The sequence below is a fragment of the Amblyomma maculatum genome, unplaced genomic scaffold (assembly GCF_055883805.1).
Source record: "Amblyomma maculatum isolate TAMU_Amacu unplaced genomic scaffold, ASM5588380v1 scaffold_15, whole genome shotgun sequence".
NCBI classification, from domain to species: Eukaryota; Metazoa; Arthropoda; class Arachnida; order Ixodida; family Ixodidae; genus Amblyomma; species Amblyomma maculatum.
The window spans coordinates 1,456,413-1,476,118 of record NW_028146740.1 but is presented as its reverse complement, the minus strand read 5'-3'; the positions used below and the strand labels follow the sequence as shown (position 1 = coordinate 1,476,118).

At 43.3% G+C, this 19,706-nt stretch overlaps 1 long non-coding RNA gene across 3 annotated transcripts in view; it reads right to left on the bottom strand.

Moving 5' to 3' along the window:
* Positions 1–10,433: 10,433 nt before the first annotated feature.
* LOC146171905 (uncharacterized) overlaps positions 10,434–19,706 on the bottom strand; it is a 263,996-nt gene continuing 254,723 nt past the window's right edge. The window contains exons 1-3 of one of the 3 annotated variants that reach the window (XR_014702657.1): positions 19,251–19,485; positions 18,756–18,820; positions 10,434–17,858 (exon numbers count right to left, since the gene is read on the bottom strand). This is a non-coding gene — a long non-coding RNA (uncharacterized LOC146171905). Of the gene's footprint in view, positions 17,859–18,755; positions 18,821–19,250; positions 19,486–19,706 lie in introns of those variants that run through there. The other 2 variants (XR_014702658.1, XR_014702656.1) reach the window with 2 other exon arrangements.

Here is a 19,706-nt window from a genome sequence, read left to right as displayed (position 1 = left end):
TGGAGGGCATCAGACCACAGTCCAATAAAGGCTTTCACCTCATTGCTCTTTAGTGGTCCAAAGTGCCCCTAGAGTTTTTACTTTTTGCTCGTATGAGCATTCAGTTCAGTGCTGCATAGTGTGATGTTAAAAAAGCACGAGTACCAGGGACCGATGCATTTGTCACCTGCAGTCGCTCATTGCGACCTTGGCTGTTCCTTTTATGTTATTTTGTGTTTGTCATAACACATTCATGTGTTACCCCGCCGGGATGGCGCAGTGGTTAGGGCGCTTCCTAAGGATGCGGGATCAAATCCTGGCCTCGGCGACCGCTTTCCGAATGGAGGCGAAAGGCAAGGCGACCGTGTGCTGTGGAATGTCAGTGTACGTTAGAACCCCAGGTGGTCGAAATTTCCGGAGTCCTCCACTACAGCGTCTCTCATAGCCCGAGTCACTTTGGGACATTAAACCCCACAAACCATTCCATGTGGTTCTGCCAGATATACAGTAACTTGGCACTAGCTAACAGAAAGTCGCTGTAGAGAGTAGTGATGTGGTACTAGCTGGTATTATATTGCGCAGGGCCACTCTAGCATTTTTTTTTTTTCCCGGAAGCTTAAATGGAATTCTTTTTGACTGGGGCAGAATCGCAATTTGAACGCCCGTGCTCTTCTCTAGCGTTGCTCTGTGCCTGCACTTCACTGCAGTGCAGGCTTGAGCCAGCAGCAAACGTATACATAACCAGCGCTGCCAGCTTTGGCGAATTAGTCTGCTCGAGGTTGCGGTTACAAAAAATAAAAAGCATCAAGATACCCCGCATGCTCACTTGAGATGCAGACTAAAGGTCGTTCCTGCAGGAAGCATAATCAAATTCAGATGTGGGTTTCAGTTTGAGCACAAGCAGAGTGGTGAGTGCTTTTCCACATTAACAGTGTTGAGCTGCCCTTCTGCCAGGAAGTGCTCTTTGCGAACTGATAAGTACAGTAGAACCCCATTACAGTAAAGTCACCGGGACCGGCCAAAATCTTACTATATCAGTTAGTGATGACACGGTCCTGAAGATACTATCTCGTAATTAAAGTCTGCTTACTAAGCACATCTTGTAGCTTTATGAAAAGAACGCTCTAAAATGCCTTCCATCTCTCTCTTATCATCTCTGTGCCATTTCCTTTTTCATTTTTTTTTTCTTTTACAGCTTGTAGAAGTACCTGTTTAGCATGAATGCAACATGGATACGAATACAGCCGAGCTTGATTCCAGCTGAGAACCAAAGCATTGCGTGAGCGCAGCATCATCTTCCGCTGTTTCCATCTTTTAAGAGGCAATAGATGAAAAATGCGCGACAGTCCAGCACTGCAAAACCTCACAAGCCACGCCTCCAATTCTTGCCACTACTCCTTCGTGCTGAACAGTGTTGTGTGAATGTTCGGCCGTTTCTTCGCTTCCCTTTTTCTTGCTGCACTTTTACTCTATTTTTAAGTGACCGGCCGTCTTCTTTTTGTGTTTGGTCAGCTTTACATTTTTCCCGCTACGCGCTGCATGCTTTCCCTCACGGCTCCAAGGCCTTAAAGTTGGCTTCTTCTCAGTGCTGATGAGCCTAGCGGTAAAACCATAAAAAAAAAAAGCACTACTTATTTTTTTTTTTAAGAAAAAATTTCCTCGCGATTCCATGTAATGCGTGTGTAGCAATGCCATTTCGTGAGAAGTCGACGCCACGGCCAGACGTTGTTTAGTATAACCTAGTTTTACCAAAAGCACTACTATGATGGGACTTCAGTTTCACTTTACTATAGCAGGGTTCTACTGTACAATGATAACCGGTCATAGAGGCTCCTCTATATTTCACGAGTGGAATGGAGTCCAGTTTTGTGCCCATTGCAGAAACAAGCTGAACAAGCTGGTCATTCTATGTTTCCGTTTTCTGGAGAAGGTGCTTTGCAGCAATACCTAGCCTTCAGGGGCCGTGCAAAAATCTTAACAGTGACCTCCTGCGAGATATTCAGAAGAACTTGTCCAAGAAAAAGTATAGACAATGAATACGATCTGTGCAGGGGAGTAAGAGCTAGGAGTTAGCATTGCTGTTCTCAATGCAGCTGATGGGTTACGACCATGCAAGCGGGTTGTGCCACCTAATCTACAAATCACAGTGCGACACATTGTACCCGTTCTCCACCCTCTGCCTCCTACCTTCTCTTCATCATCCCTCTTGTCTCTACTTTGCCACCTGCCAATCAAGGTCTCAAAGGGACGAACAACACAAGCTGTCTAAAGCCACCACTTGAAGGAAACCAAATTTTGGTTACATGTTGATATGACAGCGTTAAAGGCTGCCATTCACCATAAAATTTGGTATCAGGGTTGTGAAAGAAAAATTGTGGGTGATAGCCGGGAATTGATTGGTGGCAGGGTTGTGCAAAGTCACTTGATCATATGATATGGCAGATTTGGCAGGAGCTGCCAACTCAAGCTTCTCGAATCAGATGGGTAGGTGAAATGAATCGAACCCTCCAGGACTCTTGCATTTCAAGTCAGACATGCTACCCGTAGACCACAAAGGCACTTCATACGGCTAGGTTAAGGGAGGCTTTATATTTGTGTCAGGCAGTCTTTCACATAATGTGGTAGTTCATGACTCTATGCTAAAGAGTATGTATAAGATAATGGAAGTACCACCATTGCCAAAAATAACCAGGCTGCGTGCTCCGCTTTTCAGCCAAGTAGCAGATAATTCGTACCACTTCTGAAACTGTAAATCTGTGCAAAGTAGTAAAGGCAAGCTGCAGTCCTCACTTCTCAACAAGTTGTGATCCTCTAGGAATTCATGTTGACCTTAGGATACAAGCTAAAATAAGGCCTTGCCTTATTTTTACCTCTCTGCAAGTTCGATCCCTGCCAAGGCACAGGGGTACAGAAAAAAATTAAGGCAGATTGCAGTCATGTACAAGACTGATGACACAATGATGCTGTTTCTGTTCGCCTCAAGTTATCCGTGATTATACTTCGAGACTCATCGTGGCTATCTGTTGTCAGCGGACAAGTGCAACAGATATTATGCCTTTTCTTTCCTGTAAACCAATTTAAAACACCGCCGATTCCTGTGTGGTACGGCGTTTGAGGAAGCGACAAATGAAAGGCGCAGCACGGATGCCTGGATTGGATGCCTGGCAAGGTTAGCTTCATATATGCGTGAATCGCACGGTGAAGTCATCGGTCATGACCGGACATGATGTCATGTGGTGACCTCAGTTCTGGTTATTAGACATGACTGGATGTGACGTCATGATGATGTCACATCCGGTCATGGTGACATTACTGCGAACACATTAAGCTGCGCACAATAGATGAAACAACCTCCAGTTTAAACAGCATCACTGTTGAAAGTGGCCGTTGTGCAGTCTAGTTGAAGGTTTGGGCGGCTGTATGCGAGCAAGGAATTGAGTGCTGTGATTTAACTTCCCAAAATAAATGCCACCGAGTGGTACCTTTTTCTTAATACAGGTCATACGTTTACTAGAACCACCTTACTCTGTATTTTACAGCTGTAAACGCTGCGAAAAGCAAATTTTCTAAATTTAAGAATTTTATTCTGGCATGGCTTATATTCTCTAATCTCCAAAACAATTTTCTTGGGTTCCTTTACTTCTGGAAAACTTGGGATATTGTTGGAACAACTACGATGAGAACAGCAAATTTTACAAATTTGAAATTTAAGTGTATGAGAACATGCAAGATGGCGACCATGGCACAAACTTTTTTTTTTCCGCCTAAAACAAGCTGGAGTAATGTTTGTCGTAGTAGCCCAATACAGTCCTTTTCTGAACTGATGGCGGTCAAGCGTAAAAATTGCATCAAATGGCATGATATGGGCCTGTGTGCAGGCTTCACACAACTCGTACTCTCAGGCAAGTCCAGTAAAAGAATCTGACTGCTGAGCTGCTACCCGGCACAACAGAACCCAGAATGCAACCTAATCCTACGTTAGCCTGAATACTTAATATTTTTGAGACAAAGCATTCATAGAAGGTTGAAAAAACTCGTACATGCAGAATGCAATAAAAAAAACCTGGAACAAGTTTCATGACAAGCATGCCATTTTTCACAGCATATCACACAACTTGGAAGAAAGTCGACAACTTCACTTTGAAAGCAAATTTTTTTGAAAATGTACAACACCACTGGGAAGGAAAACAATTGAAGCAGTTGAAACAAAAAAATTTGGTAGCGTATGTGTCAGTGAACCCTCAGTGTCTATTAAAAAAAGTGAAATCAATGATCTTCAACACTAGTAGAACCTGAATAGCGCTGTGTGATAAGGCTGTCCACAAGTGGCAATAAGCAAAGTTAAAATCAAAACAAAACAAAACTTGACAGAACTTGCACCAATATCACTGCTATGCTAAAATAAAATACACAGACACCATATAACCACTGTTCACAATACAAGTTCTACAAACCTGATGCGAATTTTTATATCATAGCTGTAACGATACTAGCACAGCCTGATACTCTACCTGCCTCTATGCATATATTGTATGCATATAGGCACTATGCACATATTGTACTTGACTACAAAGTTCAGCATGGTAGTTAACAACCATGCACATGAAACAGCTCGGGTATTGAAAAGCCTCTTCCAATCTTGTTCAAAACTAATATATTCTGATCAAATCAACATGCAAAATGTAAATCTTTCGTAAAAAATTTCATTTTGCACACAAAGACAAAGGTAGCTTTACTGCACATACTGTAGCACGAGTTGAATGCTCCGGGCAAATTTTCATAGTGCTGCAGGGTTTTTATGTGTTTATTATATGAACGATGCAAAAAAAAAAAAAAATCGGTGAACTCCATAAAAGGTGCCACATTAGAACAAAAATTAGCAGTGCTATGCCTAGATAATTCCACTGCAAGAATGCATCTGTGCTGACTCATGTTCTATTGCCATAAACAAAGTACAGTATGTGAGGAATACAAGGGATGGAGGTTTGATTCCCAGTGGAGACAGTATTTATTTATTTTATTTACCTCACTAATCACACATGTGCTCTGTGCTGTCGTACAGTACAGCAAGTAATGGCATATGGTACTTGTAGTAAGACATAGTTCATGCTGGATACATCGGCTGTAATGCAAAGATGTAATCAATGCAATTAACACTTTTTGTAGTGGCTTGAAATTGTTGACTGCGACCCCGAGCAGTTCGCACGTGAACACTGGCAACCACTGTGATTTCGTAGTATCGATGACAGTCGCCGCAGATGATGAGGGGAATGTCTGGTGCCCTCACAATGCATCAGCCATCTCGCAGATAAGTGCTGCCCTTCAGCGCCACCATTGCAATTCTTGTTTAAATGGCTATGGGTTGTACAAACTGGAAACTCTAGCAGACTAACAATCTTGTGCATTCACAATGCCGTAATAACAACATTGCGTGGGTAGTAATTTAGAAAAAATAAATACATTCACAGTTAAAACTGGTTCACTGGACAATATTTTGTAAGTAATAATTCAACAATACTGCACAAGAATTTTCAAAACTCCTCTGAGCCTCACTAGGGCACCTATGAATGTTGTGCAGCCTTGGTGGATGGAACCGTGACAGATTATTGTAGACGAAAATGTAGTCATTAAATACTGTCCTTTTTAAAATGCGTGATAGAGCGTTACACTGCAGTGCACAGGTGTAGAACATAAAAACATGGCTGCAGCTGCGAGCTATCAGGTGGCTGTCGCACATACTCCATGATAGTAAATCAGGTATAGGTATCTTCCATGGGGCAGGTAGCTAGTAGCAGGCTAGGCAGGCAAACCGGGTTCGTTCATGGCTCTGGTCCACCAAGAATGTAACAGTGCTGCAAGTCATCTATACTTGGGAAGATTACCTAACATGCAGACAACTACTGTAAAGTCAAACACTGAAATTACAAAAAAAATTAAGTTGATAAATGAAATGTACTGCCTTTGGATCTGAGCAAGAATGAGAACAGAGGCAAGCCATTTGGTAAGCCTGTTTCGATGCATTCCCTAAAGCCACATCTCTATGCTGTTCTGACCAGTTTATTTGTTTTACAAGAATACACTAGGAAAGAACCAAGCGATCGCACATTACATCTACGTTGTGCACTACAGTTATAAAAATAAAAATCATAGCTAACGAGTACGTGACCCCGTTCGGTAATGCAGTACATTTACTTTGCTGTACAGCGTACCACTCGTCTCGGGGCTGACGGACAGCGTGTTAGGCCCTTATCATTTGCCAAAAAAAAAAAAAAAAAAAACAAAGCGAAGCTTAATTTCTAGTAAATCAACATTACACACTATTAAGAAGCGGTCAACACACTTGAGACACAGTTCTATATTCAGCTAGTCTGCAAACTATTACCACAGTCATCATACATAAAAGCAACAACAGGCGCATACATGCAGCATGTGCTGAAAAGGCGCGTCCGATGCAAGTGCAAAACTGACGTTGGCCTCGGTGATCTTACGACTGCTAGGGAAAGCTACATGCCTCACAATAACACTAAAAATTAATTCAAAGCACTTCTGACACAAACGTAAGCCTTCGATGTCTCTGTAGTCACAATGCCTAAACACTTTCAGCGGAGCGCTTTATTTAGTTCTGCGCAGGCAAGCTCAGAACTTCTCTCAGACAACCTCAAGTGCAGCAAGAAAGTAACCTTGCTGCAATGTTCACAGTTAAACGTCCCGAAACAAATCGTTCCCAGCTAATTTCACACAGCGATTCGCGGAAGAATCGCGGTTCTAGCGCAGGCACCATGCTTACCAACATGGCACTCGAGTACGTTAATGTTCCACAAATCAATATATTAACTCATTTCCTTCCAAAGAGCAATCAGCTGGCTTTCTATTCGACTTACCAAAGTGATGCTCACCGTGCGAAGTGCGTCGCCTGTGCTGTATAAACACAGAACACAGCCATTTTATGGTTCGTTAGCATTAACAACAAATAGATAAAGCGCAACACAGGGTCCGCAAAGCACTGAAAGGAGAATAACTAGAGTCAATAACGCGTCAAACATTTTTTTAAAACGTTTCATGTAACGCGCCGCAACTCAAAATAATTTAGCGGAGGGGGCGATGATGATGATAATGGCGCACGCACCATCGTATCTAAAATTGTTGCAAATGAAACTACAGTTTGTTAAACAAAGGAGATGGTGACGCATAAACTACAAGTGCCAATTTGAATTATCTAAAGGTTTCCTTTTACTGAATTAATTTTTGTTGGTATTGGACGTTTTCGCCACCTGCAGCGCTGTCACTCAACCGTTGCAACGGCGCGTCATTTGAACCGGCTGGTTGTACGGTGCTCGCACAAGTCTCTGCTGTTCTCTCGAGTTCTCTCTTCTCAGTTCAGCTCTCTCTGCAAGCCTCCCAGAGGCTGTATGACTCATTTATCTCGCCACAAGTAACTTTTAAACCACAGTTCAGCAATGCGACACTAGAGCCATTCAATGAAGGACTACACTTATTCCTAGTCCGGCATTTATTTCCTTTGCGCATTTTCACTCTGTCCATTCATAACAAAAACTTGGAAGAAAAATCAAGAGGCTAAGTGGACTTCCCACAGTGCAGTTACATATCTATAGTTATTTCATAAATTGGCAACACAGTTTTGATTCATCATCACTGCCTGCATTAGGTATGTTGAAGGGAATTAATGGTCTGCAATCATCGCTGCTTCATGCGTTAGCTGCAGCCGCTAACCTTGGCTCATTTGCCGACATTATCGCTTCATCCCAGTGTCTGGTATCCCTTACTTGTTTCACTCCCTCGAAACCTAATCGATTAGCTGAAAAGCCCTATTTCCTGGATCACATGTCCCTCTCTAATGCTTCTTTTCAGTTTTCTGCATCTTCATACTCAAAGATGTGCACCATGTGCTGCAATCTCAACTGCAGGTACTCTACTGCAAGATGCCCAGCACTCTGTGTCATATGGTATGGTGTTGCGGCAGCATAGAAGTACCACCCACACAAACCATCAGATGAGGACCTGCTTATGCCCTCACCTTTTTGAACCAAGGACGCCACCTGCCCAGGGCAAATAGGGCCTGCTCATTTGAATAATAGCTGATTACTACTTCCTTGTTATGATTACCTTGAAACTGTACTTTAATCCACATCTGTGTTTGTGAAGGTTTTCCAAATTATTTTACTTTCTATAACCTGCTGCACTGTCCTTTGCTTAGGTATATTTTAAACTAATGCTTTAATATCCACTTTTCAGCCTTTCAAATGACCACATGATAGCAAGCTGCCTTTTATTACATTATATATACAGCACCTTCCAAATTTACATTCACCTCTTTTTGCTCTTGGGGAAATGTTTCTCATGGTTCAGATTCAACCTGGCTTAAAAACATTACTCCCTTCCTACGTCCGAAACCTTCCTACCTATCTGCAGCAGTGACTTTGTGGCTATGCATTCGACTGCTAATCCTAAGGTTTTAATATTAAATACATGGCTACATTTTGGCAGAGGCAATGTAAAGACACCTGTGGGCTACACAATGTCAGTGCATATAAAAAGGACACCAAGCAGTCAAAATTAATTAGCTCTTTCCCATGCTTGCCGTCTTTCATAGACCGCATTAGGTTTTGGCATTCCCGATCCCTGTGTGCCATGTCAATACCTCTACCTGTTGTAAAGTTGCTCTCATCACAAAGGGTTGAAAAATAAACTTTCATCTTGTAGTTTCTTTAGGTCCTTGAGCATGTGCTGTTATTGAGGCAGTGGGCAATATTTGGCTGGGGCCTTAGACATGCAATAGCCCAAACCAGATTCGAAATCGAGGAAACAGTTTAGCTGAAACAAATGTCGATTTCAGTCTCATCGACATCAACTGCAATGCCCGTTCTCTTTTTCTACAGGAATATAATGTAGACATGATGCAATGCTGTTCACCGAAATGTTTTCCGATTGTCATGGCTACTACAGTTCAAAATAATGAGACCAAAGAGCACGACACACAAGGAATGCTTATTTGCAATGAAAGCATTTTATTGCAAGCTATGAAGTAAATACATTTGTCGTGAAGAACAAGCAAAAGATTGCAAGAAACCATCAAAACAAAATTTAAAACCCCATGTAGAAAAGCAAAAATCTAATGCCATGTTTTCATGGAAAGCAGCCATTTTTTAAAAAAGGCTGCTCTTTGAAGCTACTCACAAAATTATTTCAGCATAATGCTCATTTGCTACGATCCTCTTTTTTTCCAACTAGACACAAAGTCTACAAGACCTTGTGTATAAAATGTCACCAACCAGCACATAGCTGCCATGCCATCAGCAAAACCATGCGCCCAACTGCTCATTGCACACCGGCCAAAACTCTGCACTGCCTTTGGGCAAGTGGAAAACAGCTGCAAAGCATCTTAAAACCCATCCACCTTTTGTTTCTATTTTAAGGTGCTATCATTTCTCCTGCTTCAATCATTCCTTTCGTTTTCAGGTGCGATTCCATAAACTGAACTTGTTTATGAACCACCCTAGATTCGAAAATGTGTTCAAACCTGCTGTCTATGAGGCAGCGCCTTCAGAATGCGCGGTGGCCAAAAATACTTTTGCAGCAGACTCGTTAATAACAGAGCTACAACCATCAAAACCGGTATGTTTCTCTCCTTCCCTTCCATCACCAAAGAGTCTCTCCCTCCTCCCTGGTTGACTAGCCTCCACAAGAGACAATACGCGTAGGGCTGGTACATGTAGGCTCCCTAAATACGCGAAATGTGGAGCGCCATCTCTTAGTGCTTCGAGAAACTATGCCCGCCATGTTGGTTCGGTCAACAAAATGAAAACGCTGCCCTGTGCTGGGTAAAAACAGCTACAAGAATGCATCAAATGCAGTCATTATGGCCCCGACTTTTACAGGCATTCTTTTTTTTCTTGCTGATTGGTTTGTGAGGTTTAACGTCCAAAAGAGACTCAGGTATGAGAGACGCCATAGTGAAGGGCCCCGATAATTCCGACCACCTGGAGTTCTTTCTTTAAGGTGCACTGACATTGCACAAACACGGGTGCCTTGCTTTTTGCCTTCCATCAAAATGCTACCGCCGCAGCTTTATTTTTTTTTTCTTGCTTTCTGCTACCCAAGCACCACCAGTGACCTTTGTTTGAAGGTTGAGAAGTGAGCTTTGGCTCATCCAGCTACAATGCCAATAAGGAGGAGGAGGGGGAGAGGCTGAGCTCAATGGGTGGCCGAAGCATAGGTGCGAGGCCTCTGGCCTTTCTTAGGAAACCAAGCCCGTGCATGTATGGATGTTCTGTGTTTTCTGTATTCATGGTTATGCACGGTGTACCATGGCTGGATTTATGACCTATGCATGGAGGGTGCTTCCTGTCTGCTACAGCTGCGAAATCGTGGCACTGTGTGGCATCGACGCGTCTACTCAGTGATGCCGTAATTTGGTGTGCAACAAGCTGGAAAAAAAAAAAAAAAAAAAAAAAAAGCGGAGGCTGGCCAAGCCTGCACTTTCACCCGGTTGTGATTCTTGCCAACGAGATGTCATGAACTTGAGCGTTCAGAGCGACCTGCAGTGATTTTTGCCGTTGTACTGAGAGTTATAGATGATAGGTGTGCCGGCCATGAGCCATCCTTACAGGCTCTGGCTGTGTATCAGCATCTTGCCGAAGAGCCAAAACCAGGGAAAAACTCGCATAAAATATAGCTAAATTATTGGAACAGGAAACCAAGCCCGTGCATGTATGGATGTTCTGTGTTTTCTGTATTATGGTTCTGCACGGTGTACCATGGCTGGATTCGAGTGGCGACGGTGCGCTCTTTACGACCTATGCATGGAGGGTGCTTCCTGTCTGCTACAGCTGCGAAATCGTGGCACTGTGTGGCATTGACGCGTCTACTCAGTGATGCCGTCATTTGGTGTGCAACAAGCTGGAAAAAAAAAAAAAAAAAAAAAAAAAAAAAAGCGGAGGCTGGCCAAGCCTGCACTTTCACCCGGTTGTGATTCTTGCCAACGAGATGTCATGAACTTGAGCGTTCAGAGTGACCTGCAGCGATTTTTGCTGCTGTACTGAGAGTTATATATGATAGGTGTGCCGGCCGTGAGCCATCCTTACAGGCTCTGGCTGTGTATCAGCATCTTGCCGAAGAGCCAAAACCAGGGAAAAACTCGCATAAAATATAGCTAAATTATTGGAACAGAGTTCTCCATCACTCGGAAATTGATGAAAGGAAACACTGCAAGTTTTTCAAACTTGCAGGCGTGGGCACGTCGTTCAGAGGAAATAAAGTTCAAATGCGTGGCAGAAAGCATACGTATGGGTCCGGACCGAAGGAAATACCAGAAGCACACTGCGGCCGAGAAGCTCAACTATTGTCATGAAGTTAGCTTCGTTACAAACTAGCCGCAGAGTTTAGCAACATAGGTGGCAGGCAAAGACAAGGGTCGGAAGGCTTTCCTACTATCCTATCCTTATATGAGGATGGTGATGAATGTCTCCTGTTATTTCGAGGTGATGCTGCGCACGCCTCGGAACAGGAAAAGCAGTTACAGTGAATGTGCTGTTCAAAGTGCACAAAAAGTGCAATAAGAGCAGGTTACCTTTTTTTTTAATTTGCACTAACAACTTAAAACAGGTCAACGACCAGCCTGACTTGCAGACACGTGAAGGTGCCCGAAATTTTGGTACATGTGCAGAAGCAGACAGAAATGTGCCCAGAAGCGAAAAGATGCCGTCACACTGGCATATCATTTGAAATAATGCATGTAGGCAAAACAGGTACTCCTCCTTGCTCGGCCACTAATTGTAACAGGCCTGGCAGAACAGGCCCGAGAGGCCGAAAATGTTCATGTGATAAATTCTGTGCTTCTGTAGCCATGTCAATGCATTTTTGACAGTTCCCCTCATATCATGAAGGAAACAAAGTTACAGCAGGAAGAAAAAAATCAGCTTTTGTGCAGCATAATGGGACTGACCTTACAATAGTATGCTGCTACTTGCCTTACTGCAGACTGATAACCCAAATCACTGTTGTATTCAGACGGTAATTAGCACATGTTGCGCACTGTAAGAAATAAGACAAAGTAAGTATTACTACGATCAAAATAATACTGTTGCCTGAGCCTACACTGCACCGCTTTTGCGCACACAAAATTGAGACTACATAATTTCTCTAAGTATTTCGCTCACTCCGTAAACTGAACACTTGAACGCTTGAAGGCGCGAACGCAGGTGCGCACCGGGGGCCGCCACAGAAGCGAGTGGCCAGGGTTGGGTAAATCCTGCACTAACTTCACGGGGAAGAGAGCACTGCTTGCTTAGAAGAGCTGCCATTATATCTGCGGCGAATGCGCAGGCTGTATGAAAGTGCGCGCTGCTGCTACTTGAGTCCAGCCGTTGGTGTATGAATAGCACAGTGCACAGAACACGGTGAAGCATGCATAGACAAGGGCAAGAAACTAAAAGCCTTCTTTCTTGTGTGAGTGTATGCATGAGTGAAAACGAAATGCAAGACAAAAAAGTGCGTGACATCAGCAGACCAAGTGACACCCCTCGCCCATCAGTCAGAGAGAAACCAATGGATGCAGTATCTGTGGGTACCTCATCGACAAAGTTCGATGGCCAGCGCAAAGGATGAGAAGGTTTGGCTGTTTTAAAAGGACCATGAGAGCTTTGGTTTGCATTTTGTTGCTTTCCAGTGTGTGCATCGCTGCAGTATTTCGCAGAGACCATGTCCAACGCCTTATCGGGCTTGGTTAAAATGTCAGCCTGGTCAGTAGCCCTTGAATATGTTAGCTCTCTTAAATGAACAATCAGAAATAAGCAAGGACATAAGTTGTGCTGGCCATATTGTGGACTGCTTTCAAGACAATGTGTGTAATGCCAAATAATCTGAGAAGTTGAATAAACCATTTGGGGTGCCCTGTTTTGTTTTCTAAATATGCATTATAAGACCATTTAACACAGCTTGGCCACCCAACTTGTGCACACCAGCTAACACAAAGCTTTAGCAGCGCTACACTAATCCCTCTGTCACACAAACACTTCCGATCCTCATTGAACTCAATCTGCATTCAGGCTTTCAAGAAGGATTGAAGCATCCGGTGCTACACGAGCGTTTTCAGTCAGCATTGAGAAATTTCCTACGTGGTCCGTCGTCTGCTGTCAGTCGCAATGAGTCTCAAAAGGAAATTTAAGATTGGGGTAATGATTGCACGATTTCAGTGTACACAGCAGCATTCCGCTTTTGGCGCCTCAGGTCATCTAACCTATCTTCCCAGCGGTCAAGTGCTACAGTGCAGTTTCTCTTCCACTCCACAGTTTCCACACTGACGCAGTCGAAGAGAACGCCACCTTAGCTTCCACTGGCAGTAGACTACGGTGTCAATATTATAAAATTAGCCGTTCTACGAATGTTCTATCATGCCTTTTAATACATTTATGTGTTATTATGTGCAGTTCTATTGCATTTATTCGTTTTTCAAGTTTTAGAGCTCGTTGATGACGAGGGTGTCAATGACCGCTTTTGAGTGTGCTTGAAATCTCGAGAGCGATTGAGGAAGCAACCTTGAGTCAAGCAGGCTCGAGCTCAACTGCACTTGACAGTTGCCGTGTGACAACCTCGATCTACAATGAGTTGAATGTAGATCCAGTTCAATGAGGATTGAAACTGTTCGTATGAGAGCAGTTTAACTCGCATCTTGCAGGAACAAGCAATCTATATACACCTTTCCAATAAGTTACTCGGTGCCACCATATTGTTCGCTCCTCCTCTCTGGACTGCTGCAAACCGGCTCTGCTTCCACTGTGCTAGCACCAAATGCACAAAGCAGTCCAGCAGGTAATATGGTGACACCCCGTGACCACTTATTGGAAAGGTGCACACTACTATGACTATGCTACAGTATGCTAAGGAAGTGAACACACAAAAAAGCCAGGCAATCATGTTACTCTGGTAACGAATGTTTAATTGTGGCTGGCCTTGCATATGGCGGGCAGTAATGCATGTACCCCTGTCTTCGGACAGGACAGCAGGGTTGTAAGCATCTCCAGCAAACACTGTGCGGATGTTCGTTTTGTTATAAAAATTTAGGAGACAGTTGAGATCTGTCTTTAAGAGTATAGCATGGTAGCGTCAACAGCTCCCATCTGCAGCTTCCCTCAAAGATCCTTGATCGCATACATGCACCTTGCTATTTTATAAATGAAGTCTTTAAAGAACTTTGCTGCAACCTACAAAAAAAAAAAAAAAAAAAATGTAGGAAGTGCTTAAGAGCTCTAAGATCGCTAAGGCGAACACAACCCGGCACCAGAATTAGAATATGTGACTAATAAGTACGGTGCAGGGAATGCAGCCTTATAGTTACGCACGTCAAATGACAGATCGAATACCACACGCCCATCCTCCGAGGTCCTGTGAATAAGCGCATAAGTGGCCCGCGTACGCATGGGGTTGCCATTACCCTCTTTGTCACCTCTCTGCAGCGGTTTGCACAGCCAGGATGCCTCATTTCCTCCTCTCTGCAACGCGGCAACAGAGCACGCACCTGCCAGAGCTCTTCACACGCAAGTTCCAGTATGAAGGACGTTTCTTGATGACAATTTCTGATCACACTTTCTGTACATGACGCACATGAGCCAATTAAAATACAGCTATTTAAATGCCCTCTAGACACGTGAATATTATGAATATAAGCATAATACATAAGATAAATTCTCAGCACTGGGTAAAATATTCACAAAGTATTGTCAAACATGAATATAAAATCAAGAAATTGTAATAAAATCTTGAGGATATACAAAAGGCAGAAAAATGGTCATTTCTTAAACTACAGCTTGCAAATGAAGCTTTTTTTTTTGCCTCAACTCCTTCAGCACCATGTAATTTGTTTATTAAATGAAATATTTACACAATCTTGCTATTAGATAATACTAAAATGCAGGTATTTAGATGCTCAATTAAATAAATGCCCATGCTTTTATTTTGGCTTTATACATAGCATAAAAAACCTTTTCTCCGAAATTTGCAGAAAAAATCCAAAAATTGAAAGAAAAGGGGGCATGAATATCAAAATAAGACAGCAAGAAAAATAATTCAGAATACTAAAAATATGCTACACTGCCTCTTTTATTACTAGTTTAGGTTCTGAAGTTCATTTTGAAGGTGTGCTGTTCTCTCAGAAATATAGCTAAGTTGCTGAAAACACCCATTTTTATGCTCGGCCTTGTTCTACTCATTTTACAATTTATAGTATTGGCATTTCCAAACCTTTCAGGATTTATGAATGAATTATTTGGTGACATGTTTTCCAGAAGGTGGGAGATTTTGCCATTAAATTTGAAAATCTGCAATAGAAGCTTGGTGTTCAAACTCCACTGAATTTGCTTGAAGAAGTTCCACACTTGAAGTTCTGGAGAAGCCATATCAAGTAGTACCAAGCTTTCATTACTGCTGAAACCCAGCGAATGGAAACAGAACAGTTGGAACACAAAATGAGCATGTGTAACTGACCAAGTGTGATCAGAGATTGAAACTAAGCTTTTCTTGGCCACTAGCTGAAGTCCGAGGCTGACATTTGACTGATTCATCATCTGAGCTGAACTGAGAGCTAGTAAAATTGTCTTCAAGAGACTTCGCTACTACTCTCATAAACAGAAAACTATAGTAGAAGCAGCAGAATCGTGTGAATGGCGCCAAAGAGCTCTTTATTTCAAATAATTTTTTAAATGTCACACTGTGCCAGAAAGAACAAAAAAAAAAATAAATAAATAAATAAATAAAAAATAAACAAGCTGCACACAAACAGAAACTATGGTTGTCACAATAGCCCCACTGCGGTAGTGCAGTGGTTAAGATGCTAGATTACTGTGCCGGAGTACCCATGTCCAAACCCGATCGCTGGCGGCTGCTTTCGATGCAAACGAAGTGGCACCAGTGTGCTTTGTGATGTCAGCGCGCGTTAAAGATCCCTAGGTGGTCAAAATTACTCCGTAGACCTCCACTACGGCACCCATTTCTGTCTTTCCACTTTGACTCCCTCCTCCCTTCCCTTACGGCACAGTTCAGGTGCCCACAGAAACAAGTGACAGATTCTGTGCCTTTTCCATTCCTGTGAACTAATTACTATAATTACTTTTGTCATACTATCTGCCTAAATGGGGCTACGTGTTCCAAATACATAAATTTACGTCTGCCAGTGTGTGAGAACGATCATTCATATATGAACGATTGGCTTAAAGCAGTCCTGAAAGGTATAAGCCCCAATCCCTTAATTTGTGCCGGTATTATCTCACACACAATCATCAGCATACAACCATAATCTACCACATTGTGCCTAAGACCACCCAACATGGGTATAAAGCTCTGTTTTAACAAAGCTGTATGAACATGGAGTAGCATGTCTGATACTAGATCCAATGGTCTTGGATGGTTCTATTCCACCTCAACCTCTCACATCAAAGGAGCTGCCTGAGTTAGCAGCTCCAGATAGCGTCGTCCTCTCTTTTCTCGATCCTTTGTCTCTTTTTCGCTTTTCCACAATACGAGCTCCAGCCAGTTCGGCCATATCATGTGGCCTCATGACATCGCAGAACCAGACGACCAATCAGTGCATGGCCATGTCACCTGCCAAAGGCATGGTTGTGATTTTTCTCAAGGGTGACGCCTTTTACGCTACCGCAATAAAGCAACTATTCTAAAATAAGTCACTTCTTGTAGAGCACTTTTCACTACTGCTGCTGCATTGTATGATATGGGCAGTTCAAATTATGTCCCTTCTGTAAAGAGCAGTTTGTTTGCACAGCCTCCTATCCGATGTGGATGTAGGCTACAATCCAGCACACAACAGCGGCAGGGCAGACACATTAAAAAACATGGCAGCCCTTACGAAAGCCAGCTGCTCCTTCAGCTGATAGAAAGTCCAAGATTTTCCCAATTCTATTATCTTGTAGGCAATGGACAATAACCCGATCAGTTTAAGTTTGCAAGTGCTTGACAGCTCCTTTCTTATAGATTATGGTACTGTTAGGATCCTTCCAAGATTTCAATACACTTGAGGTCGTGAGGCACTACACACACAAAGCAAGCAGTTTTTCTAGCACAATCTCCCTACCACGCTTCAAAGATCTGCAGTTGCCTATCCATAAAAGCCGATTTACCCCCTTGCATTGCTTCTAAGGCTTTTTTACTTCCTCCATGACCAGCATGACGTACAACCTGCTCACATTACTGCCCGTCATCCTGACTGCTTCAGCTGCTGCTGTGACTGCTTCAGGGCAATGTCATCAGCAAATTGCAGATTACTGAGGTATTCTCCATCTACCCTCATCCCTCAAGGCATGTCACCTAGCACATAGTACAATAGATGCTGTCAAGAGAGTACAAGTGGCTGATTCCATGCCAAGTTACCTAAGACAATGCCATGTTTTAGACACCACTACACACGGATAACTTTTTCTCGGAGAACCACAGCTGTGTTACCTCCACAAGGGATCAAGTTTTCTTCTATATGACATCTCTCCAATAAATGTCAGGCCTGTTCAGGTATTAATCTGTTACTTTAATTCGCAAGGCTAGAAGCTAGACTGGCAAAAAATTGCAGTCACACATTTGTGCTTCCCACCTCCCCCCACTGCAAATCATGTGTTCCAAACCACCCAGAATGATTTTCAAATAATAGCATATCAGCAAATTCAAGGGTGACAATATTACACAAGATTAAATACATTGCAAGCAAGGTGTTTTAAACTTAACTGGGAGCACGCTCTAAACCTGTGGAAGCAGTGAGAGTATCCATTTGGTCACGCCAGTCGCAGCTCACTGCACTACTGAGGTGGCGGTGTAATCGAACTGGCGGAGGGAACTCGTTCGTCGGCACCAAGAATTCGTTGCCTCTGCAAATGTAAATAAATGAGAGTAATACTGCAATTACATTTAGTTTGCATAAATTCAGTAAACACACTCACAATAGAATTTGGTTCGAGTAAAGCAAGTGAGAGTGCCTGCTGCAGAAGGAAAAAGGTAGTAATGAGACTGGCTGTCAATGCTAGCACAAATACAAATATTTAGAACACTTACAAAACACTGAAATAGCAACAAAGAGAATCTAAGTTAAATCACTTGTGCAGTAAGTGCCCAATATGCTGCGGCTTGCATGGAACTGCAATGGAGAGTGCTTATAGCAGCAACTGCCAAGCTCTTTGACAGGATTACGAGGTACTCACAATGGTGCCTCACTCTCCCACAAAACATGCTAGCTCAGATTAATTATTGCTCTGTTTTCAAATAAGCTGTCAATGGCCTTGGCAGCAGCTTGAAGCCAAGCACTGCCAACTGTTTATGTTGGAGCAGGCAAAAGATATATATATTAGGGAACTCTGCGGTAGCAACATGCATCCAAAGTGTTAAATCTATATAAACAAGCTCAGTGAGTTCCACCAATGCAGTTATTTCGGCAGTAAAAAGAGAGATATTGTCACAGGCATGAACCTATGCTAGCTGAGGAGTATTGAGGTCACCCTCATTGCTGCATACACCGAAATAAGTGAGTACTTGACAGTGGAAGGTCTGAGCAAATAAGCACAGGAATTCGGTCATGTATATAACCATACTTTTGTAGCCATTTCATGCTGTGCAGTAGGCTTGTTGCACTTCGAGGCTCATTCCGCACAGGGCCAACTCACGTTTAAACCATCTCTCAGCTGGCCAGCAACCCCCCTTTATCAGTCCGCAGATATACTCATGTACTGCAGCACTACCACGTATGGTCTGTACAGATGAGTGCCACTTACCTTCCAACAGTTTTCCGAAAGAAGCCCGACATTTTCTATGGGCTGAGCCGCTCCATCGGTTGAAGCTGCGAGGAAGGCAATAAAACCTCCTGATTATAAACCAGCGCGTTCACGCTGGCGCACGCAAAAATGCCTTATACTGCCCAAACAAATATAAGCGAACTCAGAAACAGTTTTACGTTATCTTTTAGTCGCCTCATATGTCCCAATACTCCAGTGCATCCGGAAGACAACAGCAACCGGCGACTGATCGGTGCACAGCAGCAGGTATGGAAGCTGTTCCAAGCGCAATGAAACGAGATCGTGGACGCCATTACGCAGTCTCCTCACGCCTTCGCCCGGAGACCGTCGCGCGATTACGCCGCGTCAATAATTGAGGCTAACGCATGCTTGCGCTGCCGTGCAAAAACTCGTTAAAGAAGCTGCAAGGAAGGCGATGGCAGAAAGACTACAAATGCTTTACTTAGAGTTCGCGGGCATGTATGTACGACTCACCGCAGTCAGAAGGCTGCAAATAGGACTGCACCGAAGGCTGCGCCCTTGAATTTAAGGCTATAATTCACGAACTGAATTCGCATATCACCGAGTTTGCATTTACCGGGATGATGGCCCGCCAACTGCAGCAGACCGACGCATGAAAGACAACCTAGGGTGCCTAGGGCTCGCAAAGCGCAAATACTCGTTGTCTGAAAAGCGCGCCAGTCTTCCTTCTTTGGGCCATACTTTGGGCGACTCAGTGAGCATCTGGGTTTGAGGCTTACTTCTAGAAAAAAAACAAGCACTAAAAGTTATTTGACGTCACATCCGTCCAGAAGAGCAACATATCCTCCTTTCCACTTTGGTCCTGGGCGCGCATGCGCAGTTCACGGAGCCGGCTCTCTGCAAGTTCAGGTCTTCCTTTGGCGGCGCCATATTGTCTTTCTGATTGGCTCTGAAAAGAGTCACGTGCTT